The sequence below is a fragment of the Artemia franciscana genome, unplaced genomic scaffold (genome assembly GCF_032884065.1).
Source record: "Artemia franciscana unplaced genomic scaffold, ASM3288406v1 PGA_scaffold_38, whole genome shotgun sequence".
NCBI classification, from domain to species: Eukaryota; Metazoa; Arthropoda; class Branchiopoda; order Anostraca; family Artemiidae; genus Artemia; species Artemia franciscana.
In genome coordinates, this window is record NW_027062676.1 from 117,362 (window position 1) to 134,744 (window position 17,383).

The 17,383-nt window shown below is 30.0% G+C and overlaps 1 protein-coding gene and 1 long non-coding RNA gene across 2 annotated transcripts in view; both read left to right on the top strand.

The window, feature by feature from the left end:
• The window catches only part of LOC136041795 (general transcription factor 3C polypeptide 3-like), a gene marked incomplete at its 5' end in the record, with an annotated part of 171,234 nt that overhangs the window by 113,682 nt on the left and 40,169 nt on the right, over positions 1–17,383 (top strand).
• LOC136041803 (uncharacterized) lies at positions 4,697–6,831 on the top strand. Its single transcript, XR_010621104.1, has 2 exons — positions 4,697–4,903; positions 5,667–6,831. It is a non-coding gene; the product is annotated as an uncharacterized LOC136041803 (long non-coding RNA).

Consider the following 17,383-nt stretch of genomic DNA (forward strand, 5'->3'; position numbering starts at 1 on the left):
AAAATCTAAATAAGCTAAAAAAGAAAAAAAAGGAAAAAAATAAAGGAGAAAAACAAAACTAAAAAACGAATGTATATACAGACCGGGACACCGGGATACAAATGACGACCGGGACACAGGGAATATAAATGACGACCGGGACACAGGGACACAACTACAACGGGGACACCGGGGGAAACAGGGGGATATAAATGACGACCGGGACACCGGGACAGGGAATGGTCGATTAGCAATCACCATCAACAAAGCTCAAGGGCAATCATTAGAATCATGAGGTATAGATCTGAATACAGATTGTTTTCCCATGGACCATTATATGTTGCATGTTCAAGAGTCGGTAAACCTGACAATCTATTTATATGCAAAGACAATGGGACAGCAAAGAATGTTGTATATTCGCAAGTTTTACGTAGTTAAAACATATATATATATATATATATATATATATATATATATATATATATATATATATATATATATATATATATATATAAATATATATATATATATATATATATATATATATATATATATATATATATATATATATATCTTCTATATATATAAAAATAAGTTGTCTGTCTGTCTGTGGATGGATCAGGTGACGTCACCTGAAAAAACTGGATCAGGTGACGTCAAAACTGAAAAAACTAAAAAAGGCAAAAACTACAAAAAAAACTAAAAACTAATAAAAAAAATAAAAAAGCTAAAAAACTAAAAAAACTAAAAAAAGGCAAAAACTACAAAAAAAACTAAAAACTAATAAAAAAGCTAAAAAACTAAAAAAACTAAAAAAAGGCAAAAACTACAAAAAAAAACTAAAAACTAATAAAAAAAATAAAAAAGCTAAAAAACTAAAAAAACTAAAAAAGAGGTAAAAAACGAAAAAAACTAAAAACTAAAAAAAAAGAAAAAACTGAAAAATAAGCTAAAATAAAGGTAAAAACCAATAAAAAACTAAAAAAAAACTGAAAAAACTAAAAAAAGGCAAAAACTACAAAAAAAAAACTAAAAACTAATAAAAAAAGTAAAAAAGCTAAAAAACTAAAAAAACTAAAAAAACTAAAAAAAGGTAAAAAACTAAAAAAAATAAAAAATAAAAAAAACTAAAAAAAAGGAAAAAACTGAAAAATAAGCTAAAATAAAGGTAAAAACCAATAAAAAACTAAAAAGAAAAAAAGGAAAAAACTAAAAAAAAATTTCATCTAAAAAACTAAAAAAAACTAAAAAAGGTAAAAACTAAAAGAACTAAAAAAGAAAAAAATAAATGACGAAACTCAAAGAGAAAGCGATCAGGACAAAAGGAATGTTCGATTAGCAATCAACAAAGCACCGGGACACAGGGAGTATAAATGACGACCAGGACATAAGTAAAAAAAAAACTATCTATATATATAAAAATAAGTTGTCTGTGGATCTGTGGATCGTGGATCAGGTGACGTCACCTGAAAAAACTGGATCAGGTGACGTCAAAACTGAAAAAACTAAAAAAAGGCAAAAACTACAAAAAAAACTAAAAACTAATAAAAAAACTAAACTAATAAAAAATCTAAAAATCTAAATAAGCTAAAAAAGAAAAAAAAGGAAAAAAATAAAGGAGAAAAACAAAACTAAAAAACGAATGTATATACAGACCGGGACACCGGGATACAAATGACGACCGGGACACAGGGAATATAAATGACGACCGGGACACAGGGACACAACTACAACGGGGACACCGGGGGAAACAGGGGGATATAAATGACGACCGGGACACCGGGACAGGGAATGGTCGATTAGCAATCACCATCAACAAAGCTCAAGGGCAATCATTAGAATCATGAGGTATAGATCTGAATACAGATTGTTTTCCCATGGACCATTATATGTTGCATGTTCAAGAGTCGGTAAACCTGACAATCTATTTATATGCAAAGACAATGGGACAGCAAAGAATGTTGTATATTCGCAAGTTTTACGTAGTTAAAACCATATATATATATATATATATATATATATATATATATATATATATATATATATATATATATATATATATATATATATATATATATATATATATATATATATATATATATATATATATATATATATATATATATATATATATATATATATATATATATATATATATCTTCTATATATATAAAAATAAGTTGTCTGTCTGTCTGTGGATGGATCAGGTGACGTCACCTGAAAAAACTGGATCAGGTGACGTCAAAACTGAAAAAACTAAAAAAGGCAAAAACTACAAAAAAAACTAAAAACTAATAAAAAAAATAAAAAAGCTAAAAAACTAAAAAAACTAAAAAAAGGCAAAAACTACAAAAAAAACTAAAAACTAATAAAAAAGCTAAAAAACTAAAAAAACTAAAAAAAGGCAAAAACTACAAAAAAAAACTAAAAACTAATAAAAAAAATAAAAAAGCTAAAAAACTAAAAAAACTAAAAAAGAGGTAAAAAACGAAAAAAACTAAAAACTAAAAAAAAAGAAAAAACTGAAAAATAAGCTAAAATAAAGGTAAAAACCAATAAAAAACTAAAAAAAAACTGAAAAAACTAAAAAAAGGCAAAAACTACAAAAAAAAAACTAAAAACTAATAAAAAAAGTAAAAAAGCTAAAAAACTAAAAAAACTAAAAAAACTAAAAAAAGGTAAAAAACTAAAAAAAATAAAAAATAAAAAAAACTAAAAAAAAGGAAAAAACTGAAAAATAAGCTAAAATAAAGGTAAAAACCAATAAAAAACTAAAAAGAAAAAAAGGAAAAAACTAAAAAAAAATTTCATCTAAAAAACTAAAAAAAACTAAAAAAGGTAAAAACTAAAAGAACTAAAAAAGAAAAAAATAAATGACGAAACTCAAAGAGAAAGCGATCAGGACAAAAGGAATGTTCGATTAGCAATCAACAAAGCACCGGGACACAGGGAGTATAAATGACGACCAGGACATAAGTAAAAAAAAAACTATCTATATATATAAAAATAAGTTGTCTGTGGATCTGTGGATCGTGGATCAGGTGACGTCACCTGAAAAAACTGGATCAGGTGACGTCAAAACTGAAAAAACTAAAAAAAGGCAAAAACTACAAAAAAAACTAAAAACTAATAAAAAAAATAAAAAAGCTAAAAAACTAAAAAAAGGCAAAAACTACAAAAAAAACTAAAAACTAATAAAAAAGCTAAAAAACTAAAAAAACAAAAAAAAAACAAAAACTACAAAAAAAAACTAAAAACTAATAAAAAAATAAAAAAGCTAAAAAACTAAAAAAAATAAAAAAAATAAAAAAAGGTAAAAAACTAAAAAAACTAAAAACTAAAAAAAACTAAAAAAAAGGGAAAAACTGAAAAATAAGCTAAAATAAAGGTAAAAACCAATAAAAAACTAAAAAAAAACTGAAAAAACTAAAAAAAGGCAAAAACTACAAAAAAACTAAAAACTAATAAAAAAAGTAAAAAAGCTAAAAAACTAAAAAAACTAAAAAAACTAAAAAAAGGTAAAAAACTAAAAAAAATAAAAAATAAAAAAAAACTAAAAAAAGGAAAAAACTGAAAAATAAGCTAACATAAAGGTAAAAACCAATAAAAAACTAAAAAGAAAAAAAGGAAAAAACTAAAAAAAATTTTCATCTAAAAAACTAAAAAAAACTAAAAAAGGTAAAAACTAAAAGAACTAAAAAAGAAAAAAATAAATGACGACACTCAAAGAGAAAGCGACCAGGACAAAAGGAATGTTCGATTAGCAATCAACAAAGCACCGGGACACAGGGAGTATAAATGACGACCAGGCAGGACAAAAGGAATGTTCGATTAGCAATCAACAAAGCACCGGGACACAGGGAGTATAAATGACGACCAGGACATAAGTAAAAAAAAAAATTAACAAAACTAAAAAGAAGTTAAAAACTACAAAAAAACTAAAAAGAAAAAAAAAACTAAAAACTAATAAAAAAACTAAAAAATCTAAAAATCTAAATAAACTAAAAAAGAAAAAAAAAGGAAAAAAATAAAGGAGAAAAACAAAACTAAAAAACGAATGTATATACAGACCGGTACACCGGGATACAAATGACGACCGGGACACAGGGAATATAAATGACGACCGGGACACAGGGACACAACTACAACGGGGACACCGGGGGAAACAGGGGGATGTAAATGACGACCGGGACACCGGGACAGGGAATGGTCGATTAGCAATCACCATCAACAAAGCTCAAGGGCAATCATTAGAATCATGAGGTATAGATCTGAATACAGATTGTTTTCCCATGGACCATTATATGTTGCATGTTCAAGAGTCGGTAAACCTGACAATCTATTTATATGCAAAGACAATGGGACAGCAAAGAATGTTGTATATTCGCAAGTTTTACGTAGTTAAAACCATATATATATATATATATATATATATATATATATATATATATATATATATATATATATATATATATATATATATATATATATATATATATATATATATATATATATATATATATATATATATATATATATATATATATATATATATCTATATTCACAGGTGGGACATAGGGACACAACTACAATGGCGCGTAACTATTATGGTGCGTAACGACTTACCCCAACCAACTAGTGTTGGGGTGGCGCGAAGCGCCACCCCAACAGCTAGTATATATATATATATATATATATATATATATATATATATATATATATATCTATATATATAAAAATAAGTTGTCTGTGTGTGGATCTGTGGATGGATCAGGTGACGTCATGTTTGTTCGCATATGACGTCTGAATTATTTCACACTAATACAAAAGAAGAAAAAAACTAAAAAAGGTAAAAACTACAAAAAAAAACTAAAAAGAAAAAAAAACTAAAAAAGCTAAAAAACTAAAAAAAAACTAAAAAAAGGTAAAAAACTAAAAACTAAAAAAAACTGAAAAAACTAAAAAAAGGCAAAAACTACAAAAAAAACTAAAAAGAAAAAAAACTAAAAAAGCTAAAAAACTAAAAAAAACTAAAAAAAGGTAAAAAACTAAAAACTAAAAAAAACTGAAAAAACTAAAAAAAGGCAAAAATTAAAAAAAAACTAAAAACTAAAAAAGCTAAAAAACTAAAAAAACTAAAAAAACTAAAAAAAGGTAAAAAACAAAAAAAACTAAAAACTAAAAAAGAAAAAACTAAAAAAAAGGAAAAAACTGAAAAATAAGAGAAAAAGAAAACTAAAAAAATATTAATAAATATAAAAAATATAAATATAAATATAATATAAATTAGCAATCAACAAAGCACCGAGACACAAATGACGACCGGGACACAGGGAGTATAAATGACGACCAGGACATAAGTAAAAAAAAAAAACTAAAAAAACTAAAAAAATGGTAAAAACTACAAAAAAACTAAAAACTAATAAAAAAACTAAAAAATCTAAAAATCTAAATAAACTAAAAAAGAAAAAAAAGAAAAAAGGAAAAAAATAAAAATATAAAAATAATTTTTCTGTGTGTGGATCTGTGGATGGATCAGGTGACGTCATGTTTGTTCGCATATGACGTCTGAATTATTTCACACTAATACAAAAGAAGAAAAAAACTAAAAAAGGTAAAAACTACAAAAAAAAACTAAAAAGAAAAAAAAACTAAAAAAGCTAAAAAACTAAAAAAACTAAAAAAAGGTAAAAATCTAATAACTAAAAAAAAACTGAAAAAAATAAAAAAAGGCAAAAACTACAAAAAAAATAAAAACTAATAAAAAAACTAAAAAAGCTAAAAAACTAAAAAAACTAAAAAAAACTAAAAAAAAGGTAAAAAACTAAAAAAAAACTAAAAACTAAAAAAGAAAAAAACTAAAAAAAAGGAAAAAACTGAAAAATAAAAGAGAAAAAGAAAACTAAAAAAATATGAATAAATATATATAAAAATAAGTTGTTTGTGGGTTATGTCTGTCTGTCGAGTGACGTCGTGTTTGTCCGCATATGATGTCTGAATTATTTCACACTAATACAAAAGAAGAAAAAAAACTAAAAAAGGTAAAATCTACAAAAAAAAACTAAAAAGAAAAAAAACTAAAAAAGCTAAAAAACTAAAAAAAACTAAAAAAAGGTAAAAAACTAAAAACTGAAAAAACTAAAAAAAGGAAAAAACTAAAAAAAAACTAAAAACTAAAAAAGCTAAAAAACTAAAAAAACTAAAAAAACTAAAAAAAGGTAAAAAACAAAAAAAAACTAAAAACTAAAAAAGAAAAAACAAAAAAAAGGAAAAAACTGAAAAATAAGAGAAAAAGAAAACTAAAAAAATATTAATAAATATAAAAAAAATAAATATAAATATAATATAAATTAGCAATCAACAAAGCACCGAGACACAAATGACGACCGGGACACAGGGAGTATAAATGACGACCAGGACATAAGTAAAAAAAAAAACTAAAAAAACTAAAAAAATGGTAAATACTACAAAAAAACTAAAAACTAATAAAAAAACTAAATAATCTAAAAATCTAAATAAACTAAAAAAGAAAAAAAAGAAGAAAGGAAAAAAATAAAGGAGAAAAACAAAACTAAAAAACGAATGTATATACAGACCGGGACACCGGGATACAAATGACGACCGGGACACAGGGAATATAAATGACGACCGGGACACAGGGACACAACTACAATGGGGACGCCGGGGGGCACAGGGGGATATAAATGACGACCGGGACACCGGGACACAAGGAATATAAATGACGCCCGGGACACTCAAAGAGAAATCACAGACTGGAACACCGGGACACAAATGACGACCGGGACACAGGGAATATAAATGACGACCGGGACACAGGGACATAACTACAAAGGGGACGCCGGGGTGCACATGGGGATATATAAATGACGATGGCGACTCAGGGAATGGTCGATTAGCAATCACCATCAACAAAGCTCAAGGGCAATCATTAGAATCATGAGGTATAGATCTGAATACGGATTATTTTCCCATGGACCATTATATGTTGCATGTTCAAGAGTCGGTAAACCTGACAATCTATTTATATGCACAGACAATGGGACAGCAAAGAATGTTGTATATTCGCAAGTTTTACGTAGTTAAAAACATATATATATATATATATATATATATATATATATATATATATATATATATATATATATATATATATATATATATATATATATATATCTATATTCACAGGTGGGACATAGGGACACAACTACAATGGTGCGTAACTAATATGGCGCGTAACGACTTACGCGCGGGGGGGCTTGGGGGGGGGGGCGCGAAGCGCCCCCACAAATTAGGTGTTGGGGTGGCGCGAAGCGCCACCCCAACAGCTAGTATATATATATATATATATATATATATATATATATATATATATATATATATATATATATATATATATATATATATATATATATATATATATATATATATATATATATATATATATATATATATATATATATATGTTTGTAACTACGTAAAACTTGCGAATATACAACATTCTTCGCTGTCCCATTGTCTGTGCATATAAATAGATTGTCAGGTTTACCGACTCTTGAACATGCAACATGTAATTGTCCATGGGAAAACAATCCGTATTCAGATCTATACCTCATGATTCTAATGATTGCCGTTGAGCTTTGTTGATGGTGATTGCTAATCGACCATTCCCTGTGTCGCCGTCGTCATTTATATATCCCCCTGTGCCCCCCGGCGTCCCCGTTGTAGTTGTGTCCCGGTCGTCATTTATATTCCCTGTGTCCCGGTCGTCATTTGTGTCCCGGTGTCCCAGTGTAATTTCTCTTTGAGTGTCCCGGTCGTCATTTATATTCCTTGTGTCCCGGTGTCCCGGTCTGTATATACATTCGTTTTTGAATTGGTCTTTTTTTAGTTTTTTACCTTTTTTTAGTTTTTTTTTAGTTATACCTCATGATTCTAATGATTGCCCTTGAGCTTTGTTGATGGTGATTGCTAATCGAACATTCCCTGTGTCCCCGTCGTCATTTATATATCCCTCTGTGCCCCCCTGACGTCCCCGTTGTAGTTGTGTCCCTGTTTCCCGGTCGTCATTTGTGTCCCGGTGTCCTGGTCTGTATATACATTCGTTTTTGAATTGGTATATAAATGAAATAAATTTTTGTGTTTTTCCCCTTTTTTTCTTTTTAGTTTTTTTTTGGTTTTTACTTTTTTTTAGTTTTTTTTAGTATTTTCTCTTTTTTCTTTTTAGTTTTTTGTAGTTTTTACCTTTTTAGTTTTTTTATTTTTATTTTTATTTTTTTTAGTTTTGTTTTTCTCCTTTATTTTTCAGTTTTTTTCCTTTTTTATTTTTCTTTCTTTTTTAGTTTTTTTTAGTTTTTCAGCTTTTTTAGTTTTTTATTAGTTTTTAGTTTTTTTTTCTTTTTAGTTTTTTTTGTAGTTTTTACCTTTTTTTAGTTATTTTAGTTTTTTTTTTACTTATGTCCTGGTCGTCATTTATATTCCCTGTGTCCCGGTGCTTTGTTGATGGTGATTGCTAATCGAACATTCCTTGTGTCCCGGTCGCTTTCTCTTTGAGTGTCCCGGTTGTCATTTATATTCCCTATGTCCCGGTGTCCCGGTCGTCATTTGTGTCCCGATGTCCCGGTCTGTAATTTCGTCAGTCGACAAACATGACGTCAGTCGACACACAAACATGACGTTACTCGACACACACACACACACACACAGACAGACAACTTATTTTTATATATATATACTAGCTGTTGGGGTGGCGCTTCGCGCCACCCCAACACCGAGTTGGTGGGGGCGCTTCGCGCCCCCCCCCCCAAGCCCCCCCGCGCGCGTAAGTCGTTACGCGCCATATTGGTTACGCGCCATTGTAGTTGTGTCCCTATGTCCCACCTGTGAATATATATATATATATATATATATATATATATATATATATATATATATATATATATATATATATATATATATATATATATATGTTTTTAACTACGTAAAACTTGCGAATATACAACATTCTTTGCTGTCCCATTGCCTGTGCATATAAATAGATTGTCAGGTTTACCGACTCTTGAACATGCAACATATAATGGTCAATGGGAAAACAATCCGTATTCAGATCTATACCTCATGATTCTAATGATTGCCCTTGAGCTTTGTTGATGGTGATTGCTAATCGACCATTCCCTGAGTCGCCATCGTCAGTTATATATCCCCCTGTGCCCCCCGGCGTCCCCGTTGTAGTTGTGTCCCGGTCGTCATTTATATTCCCTGTGTCCCGGTCGTCATTTGCGTCCCGGTGTCCCAGTGTAATTTCTCTTTGAGTGTCCCGGTCGTCATTTATATTCCTTGTGTCCCGGTGTCCCGGTCTGTATATACATTCGTTTTTGAATTGGTCTTTTTTTTAGTTTTTTACCTTTTTTTAGTTTTTTTTAGTTATACCTCATGATTCTAATGATTGCCCTTGAGCTTTGTTGATGGTGATTGCTAATCGAACATTCCCTGTGTCCCCGTCGTCATTTATATATCCCTCTGTGCCCCCCTGACGTCCCCGTTGTAGTTGTGTCCCTGTGTCCCGGTCGTCATTTGTGTCCCGGTGTCCTGGTCTGTATATACATTCGTTTTTGAATTGGTATATAAATGAAATAAATTTTTGTGTTTTTCCCCTTTTTTCTTTTTAGTTTTTTTTTGGTTTTTACTTTTTTTTAGTTTTTTTTAGTATTTTCTCTTTTTTCTTTTTAGTTTTTTTGTAGTTTTTACCTTTTTAGTTTTTTTATTTTTATTTTTATTTTTTTTAGTTTTGTTTTTCTCCTTTATTTTTCAGTTTTTTTCCTTTTTTATTTTTCTTTCTTTTTTAGTTTTTTTTAGTTTTTCAGCTTTTTTAGTTTTTTATTAGTTTTTAGTTTTTTTTTCTTTTTAGTTTTTTTTTTGTAGTTTTTACCTTTTTTTAGTTATTTTAGTTTTTTTTTACTTATGTCCTGGTCGTCATTTATATTCCCTGTGTCCCGGTGCTTTGTTGATGGTGATTGCTAATCGAACATTCCTTGTGTCCCGGTCGCTTTCTCTTTGAGTGTCCCGGTTGTCATTTATATTCCCTATGTCCCGGTGTCCCGGTCGTCATTTGTGTCCCGATGTCCCGGTCTGTAATTTCGTCAGTCGACAAACATGACGTCAGTCGACACACAAACATGACGTTACTCGACACACACACACACACTCACACACACACAGACAACTTATTTTTATATATATACTAGCTGTTGGGGTGGCGCTTCGCGCCACCCCAACACCTAGTTGGTGGGGGCGCTTCGCGCCCCCCCCCCAAGCCCCCCCGCGCGCGTAAGTCGTTACGCGCCATATTGGTTACGCGCCATTGTAGTTGTGTCCCTATGTCCCACCTGTGATATATATATATATATATATATATATATATATATATATATATATATATATATATATATATATATATATATATGTTTTTATCTACGTAAAACTTGCGAATATACAACATTCTTTGCTGTCCCATTGCCTGTGCATATAAATAGATTGTCAGGTTTACCGACTCTTGAACATGCAACATATAATGGTCAATGGGAAAACAATCCGTATTCAGATCTATACCTCATGATTCGAATGATTGCCCTTGAGCTTTGTTGATGGTGATTGCTAATCGACCATTCCCTGAGTCGCCATCGTTATTTATATATCCCCCTGTGCACCCCGGCGTCCCCTTTGTAGTTATGTCCCTGTGTCCCGGTCGTCATTTATATTCCCTGTGTCCCGGTCGTCATTTGTGTCCCGGTGTCCCAGTCTCTGATTTCTCTTTGAGTGTCCAGGGCGTCATTTATATTCCTTGTGTCCCGGTGTCCCGGTCCTCATTTATATCCCCCTGTGCCCCCCGGCGTCCCCGTTGTAGTTGTGTCATTTATATTCGCTGTGTCCCGGTCGTCATCCCGGTATGATGAAATAAATTTTTAATTTTTTTCCTTTTTTTCCTTTTAGTTTTTTTTATTGGTTTTGACCTTTTTTTAGGTTTTTTAGTTTTTTTCTTTTTTCTTTTTAGTTTTTTTTGAAGTTTTTATCTTTTTAGTTTTTTCATTTTTATTTATATTTTTTTAGTTTTCTTTTTCTCCTTTATTTTTCAGTTTTTTTCAATTTTTAAGTTTTTTTTTTTCTTTTTAGTTCTTTTAGTTTTTACCTTTTTTGGTTTTTTTTAGTTTTTTAGATGAAAATTTTTTAGTTTTATTCCTTTTTTTCTTTTCAGTTTTTTATTGGTTTTTACCTTTTTTTAGCTTTTTTAGTTTTTTTTTTTCGTTTTTTCTTTTTACTTTTTTTTTAGTTTTTATCTTTTTTATTTTTTTTTATTTTTATTCTTAATTTTTTTTATTAGTTTTTAGTTTTTTTTGTTGTTTTTGCCTTTTTTAGTTTTTTCAGTTTTTTTTTAGTTTTTAGATTTTTACCTTTTTTAGCCTAACCAGGATTTGAACCTGGGACCTTCATTCTCCGTTCTGACACCCTCTCTCACCGAGTGACTACTCCAACATGTTCATTTTGGTGTTTTAAATGGTATATTATTAACCAAATTAATGTGTTTTACAATATACTAAGCATCGTCATAACAAAAATGACGACAACTAATTTCATGACGTCAGTCAACACAGAAATTAAGTTCTGAAATTAAGTCATGAAATTAGTTGCCGTCATTTTTGCTTTGACGGTGACGTCATTCAAGTTATATAAGACATATGTTCACGTAGAAATCTATTAATGTTTAAGTTTACAATGACTGATGAAGATGCTCAAAGAGTCTATGCCAAAAAACTTGCTGCTGATATTTTTTCCCTTTTTTTCCTTTTAGTTTTTTTATTGGTTTTGACCTTTTTTTAGGTTTTTTAGTTTTTTTCTTTTTAGTTTTTTTTGAAGTTTTTATCTTTTTAGTTTTTTTATTTTTATTTATATTTTTTTAGTTTTCTTTTTCTCCTTTATTTTTCAGTTTTTTTCCTTTTTTTAGTTTTTTTTCTTTTTAGTTCTTTTAGTTTTTACCTTTTTTGGTTTTTTTTAGTTTTTTAGATGAAAATTTTTTTAGTTTTATTCCTTTTTTTTCTTTTCAGTTTTTTATTGGTTTTTCCCTTTTTTAAAGCTTTTTTAGTTTTTTTTCGTTTTTTCTTTTTACTTTTTTTTTAGTTTTTATCTTTTTTATTTTTTTTTATTTTTATTCTTAATTTTTTTTTATTAGTTTTTAGTTTTTTTGTTGTTTTTGCCTTTTTTAGTTTTTTCAGTTTTTTTTTAGTTTTTAGATTTTTACCTTTTTTAGCCTAACCAGGATTTGAACCTGGGACCTTCATTCTCCGTTCTGACACCCTCTCTCACCGAGTGACTACTCCAACATGTTCATTTTGGTGTTTTAAATGGTATATTATTAACCAAATTAATGTGTTTTACAATATACTAAGCATCGTCATAACAAAAATGACGACAACTAATTTCATGACGTCAGTCAACACAGAAATTAAGTTCTGAAATTAAGTCATGAAATTAGTTGCCGTCATTTTTGCTTTGACGGTGACGTCATTCAAGTTATATAAGACATATGTTCACGTAGAAATCTATTAATGTTTAAGTTTACAATGACTGATGAAGATGCTCAAAGAGTCTATGCCAAAAAACTTGCTGCTGATAGAGAAAGTCAGAAAAGAAAGCGTGCCGAGGAACTATCAGCAGCAAGTTTTTTGGCATAGACTCTTTGAGCATCTTCATCTGTCATTGTAAACTTAAACATTAATAGATTTCTACGTGAACATGTCTTATATAACTTGAATGACGTCACCGTCCACAGAAACATGACGTCACCTGACAACTAATTTCATGACGTCAGCCGACACAGAAACATGACGTCACCTGATCCACAGATCCACAGACAGACAACTTATTTTTATATATATAGATAGATTAACGGTTTTGATTGCTTATAAACGCTTTAGATTGCGTAAAAACTCTTCAGATTATTTTAAACGCCTCACATCACTTATAACTAATTTTGATCGCTTATAAACGATTTCGATCACTTACAAATGCTTTAGATCACCTATAAGCACTTTTGAACACTTATAAACGCTTAGATTCCTTATATATACTTAGATCTGAAAGCACTTATTTCTGCCTGGGATTCCTATCAACAAGTGAAAATAACATCATTAGAAAAAGAATTATATCGGCTTTGCCTCTGACTCAGGCTATCTATCTTCTTCTTTTCTTTATTAACCACGGCAATTTGATGGCAACTGGATCAATTCGAAGTTAATAAGTTATTTAAGCCTTTATAACTGATCTGAAGTATTTATTAGTAATCCAAAGTGTTTTTACAATATCTAAAGCATTTATAACCGTTCTAAATCGTTTAAAACTATTGTAAAGCATTTTTAAATGATCTAAAGCGTTTACACGTACTGTCAGAAAGGAAAATTTAATACTGGGTTCCCCAAGGTTTGATTCATTTTGTGACATTTAAAAGTGATCCAAACCGTTTATAAGGGATCTAAAGCGTTTATTGATGATCTAAAGCATTTAAAAGTGTTCAAAGCTGTCTAGAGTGCTATAAACAAGAATGCTATAAGGATTATAGAGCGTCTATAAGCTGTCCAAAACATTTTTGAGTTATCAAAAGCCTTTAGAGGTGCTCTAAAGACTTTATAAGCGGTCAACAATGTTTATAAATGCTCTAAAGCATTTATGAGTGATCGAAAGCATTTGTAAATTATCTAAGAAATTTATGAGTTATCTAATGCATTTAAAACTATCTAAGGCAAAAAAGTTTTATCTAAGTTTTACCAAAAACTATCTAAGGCAAAAGAGTCTTTAGAACTTTTAATTAATTGTAAACTTTTGTGGTCACTAATGAACACTTTGGATTACTTACAACTTTTTGAAGAAATTTTGATCACTTGAAACGTTTGGGACAGCCTACAAACGGTTTAGAATGCTTTAAAAGGGTTTGACGTTTGGGACACGCGTAAAAATCATATAAACCCTCTAGATTGCTTATAAATTATTTAAAACAATAACATGCATCTAAAGAGTAAGATCACTTATAGACACCTTAGAAAAGTCTCTTTAAACAATTTTGATCACTTGTTAACGCTTGAAAACAATTATAAATGCTTTATTACGATTATAAGCACTTATGATCAATTGTAACCATTTTAGAACGCTCATGAACACTTTAGATTCCTTATAAGCACTTTAGATCACTTATAAATACTCCACATTACTTATAAATGCTTTGCTTAGAACTATTATAAGGAGCTTTGATCATATGTAGCCGCTTCAGATTGCTAGTGAACACAAACTGTGCTTTAATGAACGCTAATGAATACGGTTGTGGAATCTGGACTCACTTTACGGACTCACAAAAAGGCTCACTTTACGATGTTATTGAAAGATGTCGAGACAGGTGGTTTATCGGAGAAAGTATAAGGCCTCGGCAAACTGGTGTTTTTCCAAGAAATTGTGTACAACCTCTTCGAATTAGAAATGGGACTTTAAATTCCGCTTCACCCCGAGATTTTATACAGAAATACCCAACAATAAGTAAATTCTTGGTTTCTTCTTCACCTGCTGTTACACAACATCAGTTGCCTATTTACTGCAATAGCTTGGAATAGGTGCATAGATTTTAAGCTCCAGGGGGGATTATTATGCGTTTTTAGGAGGAAGGGTAAATGAAAGTGCGCATTTCTAGTTGTGTATTTTAGGCTCAGTATCTAGACAATGGGTATTTTTTATCTATTTCTATAAACCCTCCAATTAGTATGTTTTCTCAGTAACTCTTGGAGGAATTGTTTCTGATGGGTATAATATACACCGAAAAATACTTTAAACACTTAGCTCTCTTGTAAACGCTTTAAAGAATTATAAATGCTTTATATTGATTACAAGCACTTTTGATCAATTTTTTAACGTTTTGGATCACTAATGAACAGTTTGTAAGTAATCAAAAGGATTAATAAGTGATGTAGAGCATTTATAAGCATTTAAAACTTGTTTTAAAGAGTTTGTAAGCGATCTAGAGCATTTATAAAGATTGTATAGGTGTAAGTGTTCAACGCCTTTATAATGGTTCTAGATTTTTTAGAGGCTATCCAAAACGTTTTTAAGTGATCAAAAGCCTTCATAAGAGATCTATAAAGCTTATAAATGGTCTATAGCGTTTATAGCACTATGAAAAAACATATTGGTATGAAAAACATATCCAGAGTCAGACCCAAAAAAATGGAAATTTACAGGTGTTTAGAGCGAAAATCACATTGAACTGTAAATGGAATTTTGAACAGTGATCTGTGGTTGGAAACTGGTTTGAAACTGTGGTTTGAAAACAATATATTTGTTTTCTATAAAACCTTAAGAAATGAGATAATGTATGATTCTAAACTGCTTAAGGCAAAGCCATGAAAAAAAATTTCTGAGATAAGGAGGAACAAAATGGACAATTAAATCTATGGTTGGAGTAAGTTCTTTTTTTTTACTTTTGGAATAACTTTGTCGAATTTTCAAGTTTTACTCCGTTTTTCAAAATTAATACATAATTAAATTTGAATATAAATCAAAGAGAGAACCTATTATCATAAAAAGCATTTGATATCCTTCCACAAAATAGTTCATAATATTTCTGTGTTGATAGAATACCTGTATATAATCTGTATGAGACTAAACAATTTTAAGCAAAAGCCGTGAGCACCTAATATCAGAAAAAGCATATGATATCCTTCCACAAAATAGTTTATAGTACATAGTTATATATAGTATATAACCTATAGTATATAACCTGTGTGAATCTAAACTATTAAAGCAAAAGCCGTGAAATAACTTTCTAAGGTAAGGATGAACAAAATGGACATTTAAATCTATGGCTGGAAAAAAGTCCAGTGGAAAAACTTTGTGGGCTGTTAGCAAAGACGTCACTTGCTGCAAAGACTTGATAAGTGGAGAAGATCGGATGAATATTTTGAAAATATGATGATAAAATGATAATTAATTACTGGTTATATGGTTTGAAATAAATATAAAGATGACTAGGCTGCCTAGACTAAGTGTATATAAAGATGAATAGTATATATTAGATATCGAAAATCAAACATGTGAATAGTTTCAGTTTCCTGGGTGGTATTGCTGGCAAAGATGTTGCATGCAGTGAAGACATGGAAAGTCGAATAGCTCCAATGGATCTGCCTTTTCAACCTAAAAGATTGCAATTCCCAATTTGATTAGCATATTTAGTTTTTGGTCCAGAACCACTAAAGCTATTATGTAAATATCAAAAATATTTATGTTGTCTGAGCAATAATTTTTAGTTTTTATTTCAAAATAGAAAATTACCTGACAATTTTAGAATTATATCTATCTATATATATAAAAATAAGTTGTCTGTCTGTGGATCAGGTGACGTCATGTTTCTGTGTCGACTGGCGTCATGAAGTTAGTTGTCGTCATTTTTGCTATGACGGTGACGTCATTAAAGATATTTAAGACATATATGTTCACGTAGAAATCTATTAATGTTTAAGTTTAAAATGACTGATGAACTTACAATGGCAAAAGCCGATGAAGATGCTCAAAGAGTCTATGCCAAAAAACTTGCTGCTGATAGAGAAAGTCAGAAAAGAAAGCGTGCCGAGGAATCAAAAGAACAGCAAGGAAACAGGCTTGAGGCTAAAGAACGCAAAACCGCGCAGTTAGATGAAGATCCACCTGGACAGCGAGAGTCAAAACATATCAAAACTGAAAATGATAGCGATGATGATTGGGTTTGGGATCTTGACTTGGATAAGGTCATCAATGCCTACCAGATTTTAGTTAAAAAAACAAGGTTCGGCGATATGTATTTCATAGTGAAGCTGAAAAATAAAGAAGAAAAAGAAAACTGAAAAAAGAAAAAATGTAAAAAACTAAAAAATACTAAAAAGAAAAAACACTCAAAGAGAAATTACAGACCGGGACACAAATGACGACCGGGACAGAGGGAATATAAATAACGACCGGGACACTCAAGGAGAAATTACAGACTGGGATACCCGGACACAAATGACGACCGGGACACAGGCAATATAAATGACGACCAGGACACAGGTATTTAAGAATATCGTTCAAAGACAAATTTTCAATTGTAAGAAGACCGTTGAAAGAGAAATTTCTAATTGTAAAATGACTGAAGAACCTACAATGGCAACACCCGAGGAAGCTGCTCAAAACGAATGTATTCACGCCGAAGTAGCTGAGTTGGTAAAGCGTTATGTTTCAGGTTCTAGGTCCGAGAGGCTCCAGGTTTGAACCTTGGCTTTAGCATTAATACAAAAGAAGAAAAAAACTAAAAAAGGTAAAAACTACAAAAAAACTAAAAAGAAAA